The 23,196-nt window shown below is 36.0% G+C and overlaps 1 pseudogene; it reads left to right on the top strand.

Annotated features, from left to right (window-relative positions):
- LOC114729249 (uncharacterized) overlaps positions 1-23,196 on the top strand; it is a 145,278-nt pseudogene that overhangs the window by 45,635 nt on the left and 76,447 nt on the right.

The following is a 23,196-nucleotide window of genomic DNA, read 5'->3' as shown; positions in this document are numbered from 1 at the left end:
AAGGTAGAGATGCAAAAGATATGTGAGGAGTTCGATGCCAAGTTTCAACAAGCTATGATGATGATGGGCACAACCGAATTTCAAATGCCATGAGTGTCTAAACCTTCCTAGGTAATAATCACACATCTTCTCAAATATTCTAAAAGTTCATTTCATTTATTTAAACTTATTTAATGTGCCTTAACTAATTTCTTTTTATGTTTCAAGGTTTACCTATGATGAAAAGTAAGAAGGACAATAATAATTAGACGCAGCAACTAGCAGTGTCTGACCCTTACCCTGTCGAAGATGATGGAATGCTGTGTGCTCTCTATGTGGACTTTGAAGATTCAGCTATTCATGTCACTAATAGTCGAGCATTCTTGGGCATAACGATCCATGGCAAAAAAGTTCCAAAGGATCAAGTGAGGGTGACGGTGGATAGGATTTTTCGTGGTCATGGTGGTACACCAATGCCTAGCCCTACTGATGAGGACTTAACTACTGGCTTAGGCTAAAGGACATTTTAGTTTGTGGCCAAAGAGACTTGTTGGAAAGCCATTGATGAAGAAGGTGACAGTGAAGAAGGCCACAAAGAGCGCATTATCAGATCTTATACTCCTGCCTCTTCTTAGTGACATAGTAGTTATGTATTCCAGTTTGGCGGTTCTTCATTCCATAGTGGCAAATATGGAGAAGCCCCTTACTTTCAAGATGCTGCTAGGGATTGTGGGTTCAAATGTAACATATGACTTCATCATTGACAAGAAGGACCTCGTTCAGTTCCTCAACTTTGAGGAGCTGGATATAGTTTTCATGCAGCTAGCTATTTTGTAAGTTACAATATCATTTTCTTATTTCATGTTATACGTATGCATGTCCTAATGTTTCTTATTTGAACAACAAGCACTTTACTCAAATCTGTTAGCACATAAGACTTGACAGAACATATGGCTTTATGTGTCCTCAAAGGGTGCAGAAAATAGTCAATACTATGGAAGCGAGGTCGATCTACATGATGACCACAATGACTTAGACAAGAAAGCAAATATATTTTGCACCTTACGTGGAAGGGTAAATATATTATTGTATTTGAGATACACAAGTTGTATATATAGGATTATAATTAACATGGTTTGCATTTTGCAGTTATCATTAGACCCTAATTATTTCTGCCCTTTTTGATAACAAAGTCTACTAGTTCGGTTCCCTTTGTGGAAATCCAACTGAAGAAACCAGAGATGTCATCTACACGTTAGTTTATATTTATATATTTATTACGTGTAATGTTTATAAATGTGCTCTAATATCATTTTTTTTTATTGTTGATAGGGCTTTTCATAGTTTCAATGTTGTGGCCAAGAAGCAAAATAGGCAACCACCAACCTGGATTCTCCCACAAGTATGCTATTTTGAGCTAACTATATGCTTATAAATCTTTTTCAATAATCAAAGTTAATGTTTATAATCAAAGTCTAATATTCAATTTTATATTTCATTTTGTTAGTATCGTTGTCAACAAGGGAGTGTTGAATGTAGATATTATATCATCCACTACATGAATGACATCATTGAGACAGGGGTGACTGAGAAATTAAACGAGCTAAATATAGGTTACATTGCATGTAATTCTTTAATCTTTTCACATTTTTGATCAAGTTGACTAATCACTATGTTATTTTTTATTTATAGGTATTCCAAAATGTTGTGCCATATCACATGGAGGAAATCAACTTGATGAGGGACACTTTGTCAATAACATTGTTACAGAATTTTCAAAATATGAAATAGTTAGGTCATTCCTCAAAAAGTTCATTGTTAGATTATTAACTAGTTGATTATTTGTTGATATATTACGTGATTCAATAAGATTTGGATGTTAGTGTTCATATGGTCATTTTGAAATTATTCTGCATATTCTGCTCTGCCTAGATTTGGGTCTGTAAACTGCAGGGAAGTAGTAAAAGAATTCATGTAGTATTTTAAAAAAAAATTTAAGTTTTTAATGGCGGTTATTTGAATAATTGCTGTTAAAAGTATTTATCATGGTGGTTATATTAATAACCTTCGTGATAAATAGACTTTCCACGGCCGTGGATATTTAATTTTTCAAGGTGGTTTTATACAAAACCGCCATGGAAAGTCTATTTTTCATGGCAGTTATAAACCGCCTTATTTTATTCTCCTTTCAACGTTGACGCTATCTACTTCACCTCTAAAAGCTTTTTTTCTGACAGTGTATATACATTCGCTGAGTCACTTCTCACTCGTTAGCCCTTCAGTAAGTTGGTAAGAGAGAAAGCTCTTCAAGTAACAATGAAGCATATTCATATGAAGATGAAACTAGTCGATACATAACTACTGGCTGCGTCGAAAAGGTAATATTAATTAGAATGACTCAATTAATGCCAAGCGTTTTGATATGATTATTGATTTTGGCGTGAACATGCTTCTAATTAATCGGTGTTTAATTTACCTTTTGCATCATTTGCCACAAGTTTTGTGTATGTTAGCTTGTTGGGTTGAAGATCTGAATGGAGATGCTTTTAGGAAGCATCTTGCTGGGGTTCCTGATTACATATGGGTTTCAGAAGATGGAATTACCATGCAGGTAAACAAATAATCTGTTCATAAATATCTCCAAGTTTATCATTTTAATAAGAATAATTTATTTAGTGAAAGGGAATATGGAAAAATACCAAAAAATACTTCTTGAATTTCAAAATTCTAAATCAATATTATTTACGACATCCGAAAAGCAAGTAACAATACATTTTCATAATAATTCCTAATTTGGGATTTTGAAATTTTAAAGATTTTTTTGAAGGATTTTTCCAAGAAATATTTTGGGTTTAATCAATATATGCCATTAACTATTTGCAGAGTTTTGGAAGCCAACAATGGGTTGCTGGTTTTGCTGTGCAAGCTTTACTTGCCACAAACCAAATTGACGAAATTGCTTCTGCTCTTGCAAAAAGACATGACTTCGTCAAGAAATCTCAGGTCAACTTTTTAGTAACTAATTGAGAGTTGTTATATTCGTGTGTATTAATGCATAAATCCTCTTGTAGTACTAACTAAAACTGATGATCTTATCGGGTTAAGGAGAATCCTTTAGGTGACTTTAAAAGTATGTATCATCACATTTCCAAAGGGTCATGGACCTTCTCAGATCAAGACCATGGATGGCAAGTTTCAGATTGCGCAGCAGAAGGCTTGAAAGTGAATAACCTTTTTACTATATCAAATACACCTTATTAAATTATGTTGCCATTTAAAATATATATATATATATATATATATATATATATCTTTTGCTTTCTTTTCCAGTGTTGTCTTCTTTTACCAATGTTACCACCAGAGATTGCGGGTGAAAAGATGGAACCTGACAGGCTTTATGATTTTGTCAATGTCTTATTGTCACTTCAAGTAAGTAATCTTACATTGCAATTATGATTCATTATAATAATAAAAAAATGATTTTTTCATAGAAATATCTCATTAATTCAAATTATGCAGAACTTTTCACTGAATTTCTCAGGGGATTTTCTCTCTAGAGGTTATCATTTTGGTGGGTTTTTCCTTTGACAGAAAGCCATTTCTTTGAGGTACTGTTTGCTTTGTGTTTGGATTTTATTAGTAGCATATATAACTCTAAAATTCATATATTTGCAGAGTAAAAAAAGGTGGTTTGGCTACATGGGAGCCAGTCAAAGCTCAAGATTGGTTGGAAGTAAGAGTCATACGTGCATACATATATACATCATATGCCACTTTTTTCCTATTCATGGGTTAGGAAGAAAATTTGCTTCTAAATATAAGTCACTTGTATGTTTTTTTTGAATTTACTCTTGTTGACTTAATAAATGCAGAGAGAGATATAAAGTAAATATGATAGAAAATATAAAACATATTGTTAATGCTCTCTCTTTAATAAGGGCAAAAGTAAAAAAAAAAAAAAGTTATCAATTTAATGCATTTCTTGGTCTCTCTTTTAAGAATCTCTCTCACACAAACACATATAGCAATATCATTTGAGTTTGAAATTAATTAAACAGATTGTTTGGATGATGATGATCAGGTATTGAATCCTACAGAATTTTTTGAAGGCATTGTAGTGGAAAATGAATATGTGGAATGCACAGATCAGCAATTCAGGCTTTAGTTTTATTCTCAAAGCTATATCCAGGGCACGTGAAGAAAGAAATTAAAAGCTTCATTGAGAAAGCCGCGAGGTTCCTTGAAGACACACAAACAGAAGATGGTGGATGGTATGGCAACTAGGGGGTTTGCTTCACTTATGGCACTTGGCTTGCATTAGGTGGCCTTGTTGCTTTTGGTAAGACTTATAATAATTCTCCTGCCATTCGCAAAGCTGTCAATTTTCTCCTCACTTCACAACGAGATGATAGTGGCTAGGGAGAGAGCTATTTCTCGAGTCTGAAAAAGGTAAATTTTTTATAATAAATATATATTCGGAGCAGTTCTATATAGGCTGCATTGTTCATGGTTGGTTCACCAAGTGTAGAAAGGCTTTTTTTTACTATCTTTGGTCTTAATTATAAAATCTCATTTGTCGTTTGTAAATGAGATCTTATAATTAGGACCAGAGGTAGTATAATGGTTAAAAAACTTTTACTCCAATTTTGTAACTAGTGTAGATATAGTGTAGAAAGAAAAATACTTTTGGGGAAAAAAATCAATTTTACCTTTCTACAATTGTGGTAAACACAACCAGCGTAGTAAGTAATTTTTTTTGTAAAAATAATTTTTTACATAAATTTTTTAAACATTTAAAATAATTTTATAATTATCTATATTTTTTTTTAGCCGGTGTAAAAAGAATTTTCTAAAACCGATTCCATGCAACCAGTGAGTGTCGTGTAGAAAGTCAATAGTAGTCTCGGAGACATCTTATTTATGAAAGTACTAACTCCAGTCTTAAATATAAGAACTAATTAACTAATTTGAGTAAATTAATAAAATAAGTTAAGTTAATTATTTGTAAATAGGTGTTGTCTTTCCTAAAATATTTTTACTGATTAAGTTTATTGGCTAGAACTACCATTATTAGAAAGATTATCTTTAAAAAACTGAATAAATATGAGAGATAGATTGGGATCTTATAATTATAACCAAAATAAAAGTCAAATGAGGTTTTATATTAAGGACCAGAGATAGTATTATTGGTTACACTTTTTGCATTAGATCCGTAACAACCTATGTACAAGTTGGGAAAGGGGTCTCTCTACTTTCTTTTCCCTCTTTTTTATCCCTTTTCCATCTCAATCATTAAGATCGCAATTTAAACGGTCCATATTTCATATTATATAAAATAATTTTATACATATTTTTAATTATTGTTTTAAATTATCCTATCTAAAATTTAGCAGTTTGATTTTATTGATTTATTTTTTGAAAAAAATTAACATTTTATTTATAATTTTATGAAATATGAAATTTGGACTGTTTAAATTGTAATTTTATGGTTAATATGGAAAGTGGAGGGAAATGAAGGGGAAGAGAAATGGAGAGAGGCCTCTTGTGTAAATGCTTCACTGTAGAAATGTTTTTTGTGTATGTATACTATAAAATTTAAAGGTAAGTTTTCGTTAGTTTTAATGTATACAATTGATCACGATGAACTGATTTGTTGTCTTAGACTTTATGTAATTAAAGGGGAAAATTACACACAAGTCTCATAGAAGACAATTAATTTAAAAAAAGTCCCTCGAAATCCTGAAACACTTCCTAAGTCCCCAGGGACCTGCTGACAATTAATTGTAATTTTGATATTACCTACTTACCCCCATTAATTTGAGTTTAAATATTTTCCCCGCCTCAAGCCCTCAACCACTCTATTTGCCTATCGGGACCATCTTTGTCTTCACACTATGTTTCCATTATCTCCCTTTAACTCTCACTTGTTTAAAACCACTTCCCTTGTTGTTTGTGTTGCCTCCATTGTCGGCATCATGGGTTCATCGTTGGTTCTCTCTGAGTGAGTCCTCCTTCTACTCTCATTTTCTTCTCCCTCACTCGTGATTGCTTTCTTTGTGTGGGTAATCTGATACCTTGTCTGGTATGCAGGAATTAGAGAGATAGAAATGGAATTGGAATTGAAATCCATGCTATTTTTAGCCTTCTCATTTTTTACAAATCTATTTTTACCCTTCAACCTGTCAGCAAAGGGAAATACCACCGGTGAGTACAACCCGCTGCCTCTCCATTATCTTCACTACTCTCACATGGTCTCACCCACTGCCGATGGTGACCCACCTTCCTGAAAAGCCTGCTTCGGCACTTTGAGAACACCACATGGTGAGAATGTCAGACGTAACAACCACAATTTTTACCTATGCTTTGTAATTTTTGCTTTAGCATCTGGCTTTCAGTTTTCTAGTGATAAAGGATGACAATTTTTGGCTTTATTGTAGAAATGATTCTTTTGGGTTCCTTCCAATGATGTTTCGATTCCTTATATATATATATTTGTGTTAGTCTCTATGAAATCTAGTTTAGCGGATGATTTTCGTTGAGTGGCGGTGATGAGCAAGTTGAAGTTCTTGATATATTGGGCATGGTTTGTGCTGGACCTACATGGATATGAAATCTCACTAAAATATTTCAATAGTGTTGCTTGAGTGAAGCTGTGAGAAGGAGACGAAGGTTCAAGAAGTTTTTTTTAATTTGGGTCTCATTTTCATAACATACCAAACATACTTTTAAATCCCATTTCCATTTCCATATCTATCTCCATATCCATTTGCATTTGCATTTGCATTTCCATCAAAATCAGTTCCAATGTACCAAAAGGGCACCGAATCTACTTTTAAGGCAAGCAGTAGTAATAGATTGCTAGTAGGTGGGTGTCTGAGTAATTTAGAATTTTATTTGTTCTTTTTGGAGCACTCTATGAAGTTGTATCTCAGATTTTCAAGGTAAAATAAATGGTATATTGAACTAAAGTGGAACACGGTTGTTCTTTTTATTTTGCAAAAGACATTATTAGATTTCAATAGAAAAGAAAATATGAAATAAAAATATGAAAGAAACCCAAGCCTGAACTTCTCTATCTAATATGACCATCGTAATTGGCAAAGATAGTGACAACCAGTTGGAAACTTATAATGTAATGAAATTATTTTTTTTCCCTTTTACAGTTTAACAAAATGGCTAAAAAGAGTAAGAGCAAAGATAGACAAAGGCCTAGGAACTTCTCGGGATATATACTATTTACTGAAGAATTTTATAAGAAGAACAAGAAGAAGTTTAACTCTTTTGAAGAAAGCACTAGCTCTGTGAAAAAGGCTTAGGGGAAGTTAATAGAAGAGGAGAGAGAAAAATATAGTGAAAGAGCTAAAGAAATGAGAGTCCTACCGAAAGGGAAAAATTATATTGTTCCCTTCCACATACAGTGTGCTCTGGGACAATTTATGAAAGTTTGCAAGCACTTAAAGAATAGTAAAGATAAGATGGAAAGGCTGAAAAGAATTGGTTTTGATAAATTGGTTGAAATATGCTACTCACAAATTTATAGAGATTTTTGTGGTGAATTGATCTATGTGTTTGACCCTGTAAGTAAGAAAATTTCAATTTGAGGGAAGATGCATGAAATGGGGCTCGGAGGTGTAAATGAATTGATGGGCCTACTATTTAAGGGGCAAAAAATTAAAATGAATGTGGAGAATGAAGATGAAACATTTAAGAAATTAAGGAGTGACTATAGAAAGCCATACAAAACAATAGAAAGATGGTTGATTGAAGGAAAAGAGGATGAAAAGTTTGAATTCCTTTTTGTCATGTATGCATTAGGAATCCTTTTATGTCCTAGCTCTAGTGTATGGATCAATGATAAAGTGTTGAAGGTCATGATGGCGACAAATGATAGTTTAGGACACCATGATTGGAGCAGCTTAATTTTCAAGGAATTCCGCTACTCAATTGCAGAGTTCAGTAAAGGAAAGAAAAAAGGAAAAGCTGATGGGATGAAAAATGTGGGAAGTTGCTTGTACTTCTTAATGGTAAGTGTGGGTATGATTCATTTACTTTGATGTTAGTTGTATTGTCAATGTGCTATGTGCTGTTATCAATAGGTGCTATGTATGCTATAATTAGCTACTTTGTATGTTGTTATTTACTACTCTGTATGTTGTGATTGGCTCATATGAAGGTTGTTATTGTCCTATGTGCACATTGTCATTGGCCTCTATTAGTTTGTCACTTGCTTATATATATGTTGTAATTGGCTACCGTGCATGTTGTCATTGGCTCTGTTGGTTTGTCATTTGCTTATGTATAGGTTGTAATTGGTTGCTATTCATGTCATTGGCTTCTGTTGGTTTGTCAGTCGCTTATGTATAGGTTGTAATTGGCTGCTGTGCATGTTGTCATTGGCTTTTGTGCATGTTGTGAGTGGCTACTGTGTATGTTGTGATTGGCTTCTGTGCATGTTTTCATTGGCCTCTGTTGGTTTGTCACTGGCTTATGTATAGGTTGTGATTGGCTAATGTGTAGGTTGTGACTGTATGCTTTGGATGTTGTCATTCAGTTAAGTGTTTGTTCTGATTGGTTATTGTGCATGTTGTGAATAGCACAAATATAGGTTGCGATTGGTTGATGTATAAGTTGTGACTGTATACTGGGCATGTTGTCATTCGGTTAAGTGTGGGCTGTGATTGGCTACTGTACATGTTGTGAATAGCACAAATGTAGGTTGTGATTGGCTTATGTGTAGCTAAGATATGCAAATTTATTACCTACAACACTTTCCTTTGGGAAAAGACAAGGCCTCAAAAAATAAGAATGCCATTATCTATTAGGATGAGGAAAAAATGAAGGCAAGAGTAAAATTAGAAAAGAATAGTGACAGAGGCCTACTACATGGTGTTACTAACATTAGTGGGGTATCATCTAGTGCATCCAATACACAAATAAAGCTAACCCACCTGTTAAGTAAATAATGTCGAGCTTATTTTGGTGCTATGTGCAATTTGGAGTAATGATTACTTTAAATAATATTATTTTGCAGGAAATAAAGAGAACGTATGAAAGGTTGATCACCTGGTATCGACAATTTAAGAAGAGTTAGTTTCTCTGCAATTGAGGTTAACAGATGTGAGTGAGAACGAAGATGTGGTGGAAGTAGTGAGTAGTAATGATGATGAAGAGAACTCAAGTGAAGATGAAGAAACTGGCAGAGATGATAAAGGAAGCCCAAAAGATTCAATACAAGAGGAAGAACAGAGTAAACCAGAAAAAGATGATAAAGAAGAGAAAAAAAGTACTTGGTATGAAGAAGAAAGCAAATCGGAAGATGAAGAGAAAAGAGAAGGGAATAACTCTAGATCAGAGGATCATGGAGAAGAAAAAACTAAAGACAAGTCTAGTGATGTAGTAGCAGAAGAGGATAAAGGGGAAGGCGATGATGAGGAGGGAAAAGATGAAATGAACAAGGAAGCACAAGGGCAAATGGAAGTAAGAAGATCAACACCGGTGAGAAGCCGTGCAATCAAATTTCCCTAGTTAGAGGAGGTGAAAAAAGGCTGTGGTAGGAGAAAACTTGATGAGAAAGAGGAATTGTTTCAAATGTGCACAAGAAGATGTGATGAAGGTGAAGGTGGCAAGTAAGTGTTTGGACTAATTGTAATTGGGACAACTAACTGATAATAATTTTAGACACACAACTTAATTGCTGATTGTTCCTTTTGCTGTAGGTACATTGTAGAGATGTACGGATACTTCCTGGCACATGCTGACATATTGTGCTTCCTCTCTTTTAAAATCCAGGCATTAAACGACTCTGCAACATTAGTGGTAATATTATCCCATCGTTTAAAAGGAAATTTGCTTAAAGCCCATCGATCTACATCTCCTTGAATCTCAACCCAATCATCTAATTGTATACAAAATTATCTAAGTTTCCCAATTGCAGTAACATATTCATCCTCAATCCTTATGTAGGCTATTCCATCTGGCATTTTCAATGTGACCTCCTTCGAACTACTTGAAACTCGTCCCCACCTCGGTTTATTTTTAAATAATGTGCACTAAAATTTTCTTTCACATACCTGTAGCAAAACACATGTCTCTCACTACCAAATACTAATCATGTAGTGTCTATAAGGGCATTTTTTGATCTGAAACTATCGTTGTCTCCACTGATCTTGTGATGTCTTTGACATTTTAAAGAAACCAAGCCCAATCATCATATGTCTCCCCACTAACTATAGCATATGCTAATAGAAACAGTTCATTGTCCGCATCATATGCATTAGTTGAAATCAATATAAGGACTACTTAGATGACATCTATCTATATAAAGTATGTTTCGACACCCTTCCAAAAATCCATTAATTGAGCATCCATAAGCAATAAACACCCTCTCAAATCTATTACTATTCAAGCCTTCCTATCAAGCAATTGTGTTTGGATCAATTTCAAAAGCCTTTCACAAATCCAGGGAATCATCATGTATGAATCCTCTGTACAACCATGTATTTCCCTCAATGCTCTTTCTCTATCCCTGTATGCTTGATTATAATTCAGTTGCACCCCATATTCTCTGTACAAATCTCTTCTAATTTCATTATCATTCTTGTCTGTATTACACCTCGAAGAATCTATTATGATTAATGATGTTAAGTTTGACCTTCCAGAGTGAGATATAACCAAGCTGTCCTGTGCATAATGCACATGCTCACTTCTTAATATTCTTATTATTAAGAACTCAGCATCTTGTCTTCATCCTATTGAGTATGCACCCATGCATCACAAGCATCCCTCCCCCATATACTTCACAATGATCTTTTGTTGATTGTTCTTCACAAATTTGTATGAAAACTTCTCAACAATATTGTACCTATAGTGCTTGCCTAAGGGTCACTATATTAGGAAAAAAATTTTCTTCTCCAATAACCAAACCCTTCCACTTTGCTGAATTCATTTTTAGAATTGGGGTGGCATTATTTGTAAACCACATGGCAATAATAGTGGGTCTTTACTAAACACATTGGTGTTAGGTTTATAGTTTTGATGATAACAAAGTTAGATTAATTGGGTTAAGTATGTTGATCGATCATCTGATCGATCAAACGTTTATCGCTAAGTTTTCAAATAACTGTTCAGGTATAAATCAATTTTATAGTAGGTATTTTGATCGAAGAGCTATCCGATAAGTTGTTGATCGATAAAATGATCGATTATCGCTAACATGGAAATCACATAAGGTTACAGTTAATTATCGATCACTTGATCGATAACATCAGATAAACAAACAAGTAACAGATAAAGAGAACCAAATCTGAAGTGCATTTATCGATCACATGATCGATAAATAAGTTATCAATAATGACTTCGATAAGAGGTAACACACTCTACTCGTTCTGCACATTAATTCTGTTATCATTTATCCATCATATTTTCGATCATTTGTTTATCGATCACATGATCAAACATTATGCTCTAACTCTCTGAATGCAGGTAGTCATCATAACTGCTGAATCGATAACCTTATCGATCAGAAAGTTATCGATCACATGATCGATAATCAATGTTTTATCTGCTCATATTTAGTTTTTCTGCAACCTAATTATCGATAATATTATCGATAATTTAACTTGTCTGCATAATATCTTTTCACATAACATGATCGATAAAGAGTCTCAGGATTGCTATCTTCGCATTAACTTATGTTAAACCATTTTTTCGATCACCTAATCGATCATTGACTTATCGATAATATGATCGATCATCCGATTTCCTGAAACTCATGTTTTCACAAAACGTGATCGATAATTAGTTTCTTTACCTTACAGGATTAAATTTCTTTTTTCACTTTATCTATCACTTGATCAAATATTCATTGATCGATCACCTGTTCGATCATTCCAGATAGTCTGTGTTTTTCGCTGAACATATTCTTACTCATTGTTTATCGATAACATTATCCTTCATCTATTTATCGATAATTTGTTCGATCATCAATGACTGAAGTTTCATTTCAATAACATTTGAATTATCAATAATCTGTTCAATCAACAAGTGTTCGATCACTTGTTCGATCATGGAACGATTTCTGTTTACCATGATAATTCTTAAAGTCAATGATCCAACACTTGATCGATAATATTGTTGAACTAATTCAAAAAGCTTTCACTCTGTTTATCGATAACCTGATCGATTAACAAGTAATCAATCACCACTTCGATTAAGCATGTCCAGGATCTCTTTCTGCTCTCTTTACAGATAAATCATTTCGTCCAGAATCATTGAATGATAAATTCGTTTTTCTTCTTGTTCATGATTAAAGTCTACACCGCAAGACTCTTACTTGTTTAAAGTTTAAAATATGCAGATTACTGAGAAAGAATACAACGGCTCTTCAACGGGATTACGTAGACTGCAACCTATAGTGTCAGAAGCTCAGACGCATTAATGGCGGAACCGTTGAAACTGACGAAACACGCAAACAGAGTCACAACGGCTAGAAGTTCTTCCGTCTAACGCTACTTAATGATCTCAACTATAAAAGGCGCGAAGATGCATTAATGAAGGGATTGAATACCAGAACTACCATCTGTGATTATTAAGTCTAGCATTCAATACTCTGTTTTCCTCAATACTACTGAGCGTCAGTGTTCATCATTAATTTCACTCTGTAAGAGAGTCGATAACTACTCTTCATTAATTACTATTGAGTGATACTCAAGAGTATGGACTCTTGAGAGGGCTTGTATCCTTACGGGAGTAAGGGGGAGTGATTGAGCGATTCAATTACTGTACCGAGGCACCAAGAGCCCTGTCGATCTTGGAAGATAGTGAAATACTCATAGGTGTTCTGAGGACTAGACGTAGGTCAAGTGGTTAAGATCGAACCAATATAAATCTTGTGTCTTCCCTCTGCGGTGAAATCTCTCCTGACTCTGACTCTCTGTTTTCAATACTGTCTCGTTTTAATTTCGAAATTTTCTGTAACTCACCCAATTCACCCCCCTCTTGGGTGAGATTGATTCTAACATTTGGCATCAGAGCAGGTCTCTTCATTAAGGATTTAACAGTCCGAAGAGAGATCTAATGGCAGGATTCGGAGACAGCGTGCTACCGGAAGGATGTTCAACATCCAAACCGCCAGGCTTCAGTGGAGAAAATTATACCTTCTGGAAAATGAGGATGAAAATCTTCATCAAGGCCACAGAGTATGGTTTGTGGGACATAATAGAGCACGACAACTATGTCCCAATGAAAACAATAGATGGACAGCAAGTACGCAAGAGTCCCAGGGAGTTCGATGAGGAAGACAAGAAGCTGGTGACCCTAAATGACAAAGCTATCAATATACTCACGTGTGCACTTAGCCAGAGGGAATATTTCAGAGTCTCAAGTCTGGAAACTGCAAAGGAAATGTGAGAAGCTCTGGAGATAGCTCACGAAGGAACCACTGGTGTAAAACAGAGCAGAATCAACACTCTCACCACCGAATTCGAGTTATTCAGAATAAAGGAAGGAGAGAGTATCCGAGACATGGAGGTCAGATTCTCACATCTCATAAACCACCTCACTGCACTTGGAAAGAAATATAGTCAAGAAGATCAAGTGAGAAAAATACTGAGCGGTCTCACAAAAGAATGGGAACCGAAAGTAATAGCAATTGAAGAAACCAAAGGAGAATCCATTGGTTCTATTGCAGCACTGTTCGGGAGCCTCACTGAATACGAGAGCAAGCAAAAATACAAAAAGGAGATGAATGAAAAGAACCGGAAAAGCATCACTCTTAAAACTCAAGAGAGCGAAGATGATAATGAAGATGATCTTGAGGATGATGAAATGGGCCTTATAGTCAGAAGGTTCAAGAAATTCTACAAGAACAGAACCGGAAAGAAGTTCCAGCCGAAACGCAGAATTTCATCATATCCGAACGAATCAAAGGATCCAATCATTTGCTTTGAATGTAAGAAGCCAGGACATATCAAGGCAGAATGTCCCCAACTTTCCAGAACGAAGGACAAAAAAAAGAAGAAAGAAAGATTTAGAAAGAAGAAAGCCTTCGTCACATCAATCTGGGGAGACAGTTCTTCGGACGAAGAAGAAGAAAGTGATGATGAAGAAACCGCTAACATCTGTCTAGTGGCCCAAGAAAACGAGAAATCAGAGACAGACGAGGTAATAATTTCTGAACCATCTTATGATGAATTACAGTCTGAATACAATGTATTACATTTAGAATTGGTAAGAATTGCAAAGGAGTTAGTAAGTTCTAAGAAAAGGATAAAGTTTTTAGAAGAACAACAATCGAAGGTTGAAGTCAATGTAGATTCGATTTCAACTTGCAAAGATTGTGAACTGAACGAAAAGAAGATTAAAGATCTTACCAGAACTTTAGAAAAATTCACTAAAGGTAGCGAAATGCTTAAAGTGATCCTAGGAGCTCAACGATGTTCTATGGACAAAACTGGTATAGGATACGATCCAACTCAGGATAAGTCAAAAGGAAAGAAAAAGAGTAGTGGTAGATCATATCTTACATATTTTAGAAATTCTGTGCATTCTTCAAATCCATTTGCACTTTGCTCTCACTACAACCGTAAAGGCCATTCAACTTCTTCTTGTTACTATAAGAAGAAAGGAGCCTACGGAACATTAAAATGGGTGCCCAAAGGTACTTATGTGCCAAAGATAACTTATACTAACCAAAAAGGACCCAAGAAGGTATGGGTACCTAAAACATGATTGTGATTTTACAGGTATGTCTCAAGGCATCCAGAACAAATAAATGGTATATAGACAGCGGATGCTCCAGACACATGACGGGTGACACTGAGAAGTTTACATCACTCAAACCAAAAGAAGGAGGAAAAGTAAGCTTTGGAGGAAACCAATAGGGAAAAATTACTGGAATTGGAGAAATCGGAAGTAGCATGGGCATGAAGGTCGAAGACGTGTACTACGTCGAAGGTCTATGTCATAATCTCCTCAGTGTCAGTTAAAGTGCGGACAAAAACAACTGGGTGATCTTTGACTCTGAAGAATGCTTAATCATAAGCAAAGATGACCTACCCTTGAAGAAAGAAGAATTGAATACAAAGCTGAGAGCTCCGAGGGACGGTAACTGTTATACACTTCAAATTGATTCTGAAACCTCTGAAAACTTTTTATTAGTAAAAAGGAGGAAAGTTGGATTTGGCACAAACGACTTGCACATGTTAACATGAATCAACTTTCAAAATTAATAAAAAGGGATTTAGTTGTTGGTTTACCAAAAATTCAGTATGAACGTAATGTTATCTGTGATGCATGTCAAAAGGGTAAACAAACAAAGTCTTCGTTAAAATCAAAGAAGACAGTTTTCAACTGAAAGACCACTCCAAATGATTCACATGGACTTGGTCGGCCCATCAAGAGTAAAAAGCTTTGGTGGAAATCTGTATACTCTTGTAATAGTTGATGACTATTCGAGATTTACCTGGACTCTGTTTCTTTCCTCTAAAGATGAAACATTTAATGCATTCATTGTTTTTGCCAAAAAGGTTCAAAATGAGAAAGGTATATCTATTGTGTCAATCAGGTCTGATCACGGAGGAGAATTTAAAAACAACGAATTTGCAGACTACTGTGAGGAGCATGGAATTGACCACAACTTCTCTGCACCAAGGACTCCTCAACAGAACGGAGTAGTTGAACGAAAGAATAGAGTACTCACGGAAATGGCTAGAGCAATGCTAAATGAGAAAGGAGTCTCACAAGTATTCTGGGCAGAAGCAATGAGCACAGCTTGCTATATATCTAATAGAGCCTACATCAGAACACTGCTCGGAAAGACGCCATATGAATTGTACAAGGGGAGAAAACCCAATCTGACACATCTAAGGATCTTTGGGAGCAGATGCTATATCCACAACAACAACAAAGAAAACTTGGGTAAATTCGATCCTAAAGCTGATGAGGGTTTGTTTCTTGGCTATTCTAATCGTAGTAAAGCATATAGAATTTTCAATAAACGAACTTTTACAATAGAAGAATCAATTCATGTAGTGTTTGCTGAAACTGAAGCAATTTCGAAACCTGTAGATGATGATGCTGAAATCGTTCAAAATTTTCAAAAACTGGATTTGAACAAAAATTCAAACAAATTATTTTCAGAAACCATTTCAGAAAACAGGGATGATTTAAACGATCCCTCTTTCCAAGAAAATCTAGAACAGCCAAAGGCATGGAGACATAACCGAGATCATCCGCTGGAACAAGTCATTGGTAAAGTCAATGAAGGGGTCAAAACCCGAAGACAAGTAGTCAATGAAGTTCTTTTTTCTGCATTCATATCTCACATTGAACCCTCCAGTATTGACGAAGCACTATCAAATGAATTCTGGATAGTTGCAATGCAGGAAGAGCTTAACCAATTTGAGAGAAATCAAGTTTGGGAATTGGTACCCAGACCAGATGACCATCCGGTCATTGGCACCAAATAGGTATTCAAAAACAAGCTCGATGAATCCGCACAAATCATCAGGAACAAAGCCAAATTGGTAGCCAAAGGCTATAATCAAGAAGAGGGAATCGATTATGAAGAAACGTATGCTCCTGTAGCCAGATTGGAAGCCATACGAGTTCTTTTGGCATTTGCTTGCATCAAAGATTTCAAACTATTTCAAATGGATGTTAAAAGTGCATTTCTGAACGGTTACATATCAGAAGAAGTGTTTATCGAACAATCTCCCGGTTTTGAAAATTCAAATTTTCCTAATCATGTTTACAAACTTAAAAAGGCTTTATACGGTTTGAAGCAAGCTCCTAGAGCATGGTATGAACGTCTTAGCAACTTCTTGATAGAAAAAGGATTTGAAAGAGGTAAAGTGGATGCCACACTTTTCATTAAAAGAAGTAAGAAAGATCTTTTGATTGTTCAAATATATGTAGATGATATTATTTTTGGTGCTACTAACGAAGATCTCTGTCAAGAATTTGCTAAGCTTATGCGGAGAGAATTCGAGATGTCCATGATGGGAGAACTAAATTTCTTTCTGGGATTACAAATCAAACAAAAGAAAAATGGTATATTTATATCCCAGACGAAATATGTGAAGGAGTTACTGAAGAAATTTGGAATGGAGAATGCCAAAAGTGTAAAGACTCCTATGAGCTCAACCTGTTCGCTTGATGTGGACGAAGACGACAAAAACATAAATCTAACAAGATATAGAGGGATGATCGGCTCTTTACTATACCTCACTGCTAGTAGACCAGATATTCAATTCAGTATGGGAATGTGCGCAAGATATCAGTCAGCTCCAAAAGAGTCACATGAAGAAGCTGTCAAGAGGATACTCAGATATCTTGTAGGAACTCAAAATTTAGGAATCTGGTATCCAAAAAGAGGAACCGAATATCTAATGGGATACTCAGACGCAGATCATGGTGGATATAAAACGGACAGAAAAAGCACCAGTGGACAATGTCAATTCTTCGGAGGATGTCTTGTCTCATGGTCAAGTAAAAAGCAGAACACCGTGGCAATCTCCTCAACGGAATCAGAATATGTAGCCACTGCCTGCTGTTGTGCTCAGATCTTATGGTTAAAGCAACAAATACAGGATTTAGGAATCAACTTACGTGAGATTCCAATCTTATGTGATAATACGAGCACGATAAGTCTGTCCAAGAATCCAGTTCATCATGCCCAGACGAAACACATCGATGTCAGACATCACTTCATTCGGGACCATGTTCAAAAGAAAGATGTAAAGGTTGAGTTCATCCCCACTGAATATCAGATAGCTGACATCTTCACGAAACCTCTAGATCAACAGAAGTTTAACTTCTTCAGAAGAGAATTGGGAATGGTAAATCCCAATGAACTGTAAGAAATCTCACGTTATCTCTCAAGATTAATTGTTTAAATTTATTGTTTTGATGATAAAATAACTAACTTAAGCATCGGAGTATGTAAAAATTTGTTTTGCAGGAAGCTCTGTTTTGATGAAGGAAAACAGAGGTAAACAGAGTATAAGATTATCGATCAAATGATCGATAATCCTGAAGGCAAGAAGGAGGTAATTTATCGATCACCTGATCGATAAATCCACTTTGTAAGGAAGAGAAGCGCTCCAACACAACAATTATCGATAATGTTATTGATAAACATTTTATCGATCAGAACATCGATCAGGAGCTTCAAGGTTTCGAGACCCCTCCTTCAGAATTGGTAAGCATTAATCGATAAGCTGACCGATAAGTAAATTATCGAACAAATGATCGATAAACTACACCAGGTACGCATCTCTTTTACTGACTTTATCGATAATATGTTCGATAAATGCATGATCGATAACGTGATCGATAATTCTGTCCTATGTTCATATGTGTTCTTCATATTTATCGAACACGTGATCGATCAAGAGTTGATCGATAACTTGATCGATAATTCTAAAGACTATAACGGTACTGTTTTGAAGCCCCCTTGTCAGTTATCGAACCCTAACTCAAAAAATACCGGTCCCCTGTTTCACGCAACGGTCAGGAATCACTATTCCATTAAATTTTTCAACCTCTCTTCCACTCGAATCCATCTCTGTTACATTTACAACCTTCACCAAGCTCAAAATCGCCTTTTCAGCCGATCAATCACTCAGAAATTGCTCAGTACTTCCGAAATGGCTCGAGTAAAACAGCCAAGTGTGGAAAGGGAAGAAGGGCCGGAGAAACAACCTCAATCAAGCGACACCACCCCTTCGGGCACTCGGAAAAGATATCGACCAAAGGTACAGGAAGAACCATCAAAAAAGAAGGGGGTTCTGAAAATCCGTGAGAGTCGGGCCGAAGAGCAAGCGGTCCCTTCGAGAAAATCCCCTCGGTCCAAATCGAAATTACCGATTGTTAGTGAAGAAAATGAAACCGAGTCGGATGATGAAGTATCAGTTCAGAAAGCTGTGGAGACCGCACTGAACATTTCCATCCCCAAGCAACCGAGGAAGAAAAAGCAAAGGGCCAGTGAAGGAATTGCACGGCAAATTCCTCCTGAAGGTATTTCTACTGAATTCTCAGAGCTGCTGACTGGTAATCTGGACAGTGATGTTAATCTAACCAAGTATAAAGCTGAATTTGGCAATAGAAAATTTTGCCCTGTGGTATCTGTAGACATAGAGGGTCTGAGGAAAAATACACACATTAATCTCGATCTAAGTGATCCCTTACAGCATTATTCAAATTGGTTAGCTATTGGAGGTGAATACTGTCTTGAGGTAGTTAAAAGATTCTACTGTAACATGGAATCAGTAGAAGAGTATGATGATGAAGACAATCTAATAGAGAACTGTTTAAAGGTTACACTGAGAGGCAGATCCTTCAAACTCACAAGTGCTAAGTTAAATGAGCTACTAGGGACTCAAGACTTTGTGAGAGGTGGCGACATGAATGAAGTAAAGGCCTACAGAATTTTAATGCAGAGTAGTGATTACCCCGGTGAGCTGAATTTCCCTCCTAAGCAGATGTGTGATTTCTATAGGATCATCCATTACATCTATTCTAGGAGCATGGTAAACAAATCCGGCAGTTTCTCACATCTCACTCAGGATGATTATCTTCTTCTAGCTCAGATTATTAGTGGGGAAAAGATCAATATTGGGGATCTTATCTATTCTGAGATGAAGGACTTTGTTCTTAACAAGTCCAAATCAACCCCAATTCCCTATCCTCAGTTGGCCACCTACCTTCTTCAGGCACATAACATTGCTCCATTTGAGCCTGGGGAACTCAAGACCAAGGTTCCTGCTTTTGGCCTTACTCAGCTCCACAAGATGAGGATCTCTGTTCCCTTTACACCATCACAAAAGGTATCTCAAAAGGACAAGGGAAAGCAACCTGCAGCTAGCACATCTCGGACCCAGGATGAGGCTGAATCCACTGCCGCCCCATCTCATGCCCCTGGTCCATCTTTTATGGAGAGATCCCTCAGGGAAATGTTTCAGGCTGAGCTTTATGCGTTTGAGACCAGAGTATACACCACTGCCAGAGACTATGGGGAAATCTCTGATCGAAAGTTTGATGGCATTTCCAAAATTCTGGATCTTCACAGACAAGCTATGGTGGTTTTGGAAAAAGAAGTTACAGAGAGATTTGATTCAGTGGACAAGGAACTTCAAGAGCTCAAAGGGTTGGTTACTTCTCTCTGCCACCATTTCACTACCCCTAGCACTAGCTTCAGCTATGAGGATCTCCTCTTTCATCCACCCTCTCCTCCTCACCCTGAGCCTGCACCTCCTTCCTCTCCTTTACCCACTTCTCCTATTTCCACTTCTCCTTCTGTCCCATCTACCTCTGTCCTAGTTCCTACCACTCTTGCTCTTATCACAGTACCTCAACCTGTTCCTTCCTTTCATTTTCCATCCTTTTCTCCACTTTCTCACCTTCCTCCTCTTCCTATTCCCCTGACCATTCCTTCGGTTCATACCTCTTCCCCTTCATCTGATGCTGACAAAAAGGGGGAGAAGAAAACTGATGATGTTTCGTAGTTGCTTTATGGTCTTATGATATTTCTTATGACTTTATGATATTAGTTGTCTCTTTTTTTTCTGTCACTTTTGTGTACCTGGATAATGGTTTTATCGATAATATTTTTTCCTGATATTTATTTGCATTCTCACTTATTATATGGCTGTGAATCTGTTTGAGTTGATTTATGACTTATGTTTTGTCATCATCAAAAAGGGGGAGAATGTTAGGTTTATAGTTTTGATGATAACAAAGTTAGATTAATTGGGTTAAGTATGTTGATCGATCATCTGATCGATCAAACATTTATCGCTAAGTTTTCAGATAACTGTTCAGGTATAAATCAGTTTTATAGTAGGTATTTTGATCGAAGAGCTATCCGATAAGTTGTTGATCGATAAAATGATCGATTATCGCTAACATGGAAATCACATAAGGTTACAGTTAATTATCGATCACTTGATCGATAACATCAGATAAACAAACAAGTAACAGATAAAGAGAACTAAATCTGAAGTGCATTTATCAATCACATGATCGATAAATCAGTTATCAATAACGACTTCGATAAGAGGTAACACACTCTACTCGTTCTGCACATTAATTCTGTTATCATTTATCCATCATATTTTCGATCATTTGTTTATCGATGACATGATTGAACATTATGCTCTAACTCTCTGAATACAGGTAGTCATCATAACTGCTGAATCGATAACCTTATCGATCAGAAAGTTATCGATCACATGATCGATAATCAATGTTTTATCTGCTCATATTTAGTTTTTCTGCAACCTAATTATCGATAATATTATCGATAATTTAACTTGTCTGCATAATATCTTTTCACATAACATGATCGATAAAGAGTCTCAGGATTGCTATCTTCGCATTAACTTATGTTAAACCATTTTTTCGATCACCTAATCGATCATTGACTTATCGATAATATGATTGATCATCCGATTTCCTGAAACTCATGTTTTCACAAAACGTGATCGATAATTAGTTTCTTTACCTTACAGGATTAAATTTCTTTTTTCACTTTATCGATCACTTGATCGAATATTCATTGATCGATCACCTGTTCGATCATTCCAGATAGTCTGTGTTTTTCGCTGAACATATTCTTACTCATTGTTTATCGATAACATTATCCTTCATCTATTTATCGATAATTTGTTCGATCATCAATGACTGAAGTTTCGTTTCAATAACATTTGAATTATCGATAATCTGTTCAATCAACAAGTGTTCGATCACTTGTTCAATCATGGAACGATTTCCGTTTACCATGATAATTCTTAAAGTCAATGATCCAACACTTGATCGATAATATTGTTGAACTAATTCAAAAAGCTTTCACTCTGTTTATCGATAACCTGATCGATTAACAAGTAATCAATCACCACTTCGATTAAGCATGTCCAGGATCTCTTTTTGCTCTCTTTACAGATAAATCATTTCATCCAGAATCATTGAATGATAAATTCGTTTTTCTTCTTGTTCATGATTAAAGTCTACACCGCAAGACTCTTACTTGTTTAAAGTTTAAAATATGCAGATTACTGAGAAAGAATACAACGGCTCTTCAACAGGATTACGTAGACTGCAACCTACAGTGTCAGAAGCTCAGACGCATTAATGGCGGAACCGTTGAAACCGGCGAAACACGCAAACGGAGTCACAACGGCTAGAAGTTCTTCCGTCTAACGGCTACTTAACGATCTCAACTATAAAAGGCGCGAAGATGCATTAATGAAGGGATTGAATACCGGAACTACCATCTGTGATTATTAAGTCTAGCATTCAATACTCTGTTTTCCTCAATACTACTGAGCGTTAGTGTTCATCATTAATTTCACTCTGTAAGAGAGTCGATAACTACTCTTCATTAATTACTATTGAGTGATACTCAAGAGTGTGGACTCTTGAGAGGGCTTGTATCCTTACGGGAGTAAGGGGGAGTGATTGAGCGATTCAATTACTGTACCGAGGCACCAAGAGCCCTGTCGATCTTGGAAGATAGTGAAATACTCAGAGGTGTTCTGAGGGCTGGATGTAGGTCAAGTAGTTAAGACCGAACCAATATAAATCTTGTGTCTTCCCTCTGCGGTGAAATCTCTCCTGACTCTGACTCTCTGTTTTCAATACTGTCTCGTTTTAATTTTGAAATTTTTTGTAACTCACCCAATTCACCCCCCTCTTGGGTGAGATTGATTCTAACAATTGGGTGGAGACATAGACAATGCATCTGAACCTCCAAACAAGTCTTCCATCTTACATAACACGACAAGTCATGGGGTCGTTAATCATAACCTTTGATCCTTGCCATAACAACTTAAGCACAACAATTGACAATAGCCAACATTACTTCGAAATTTAAATAATACAACTTACACATGTTGCTCTTCTACTGGAACATCCCTTGTTAGTTGTGAATTTTGATCTTTATTTTGTCCTATATATATATGACCATTATCACCATTGAAGTTAATTAGATGTTCCACTCCTTCATTATCTACAAGGTCTATAAATGCACACTCATCAAAGGTTACTATGAATTTCATAACCATTCCATTATTTATTTTTCCCACCATTGATGCTACCATTGTTCTAAACTCTTTATATGATATGCCTTTTTTTATCATTCTTGTTCTCACACCACCTCCAACATATTCCATTTAACCTTCTACACCATTAATAAATTGTCCCCCTATATGGAGGTAACAA

Source organism: Neltuma alba, unplaced genomic scaffold (assembly GCF_004799145.2).
Source record: "Neltuma alba isolate B1F8T4 unplaced genomic scaffold, ASM479914v2 tig00012617_pilon, whole genome shotgun sequence".
Lineage (NCBI taxonomy): Eukaryota > Viridiplantae > Streptophyta > Magnoliopsida > Fabales > Fabaceae > Neltuma > Neltuma alba.
The sequence above is the reverse complement of the archived record's forward strand: the minus strand, read 5'-3'. Positions and strand labels throughout refer to the sequence as shown.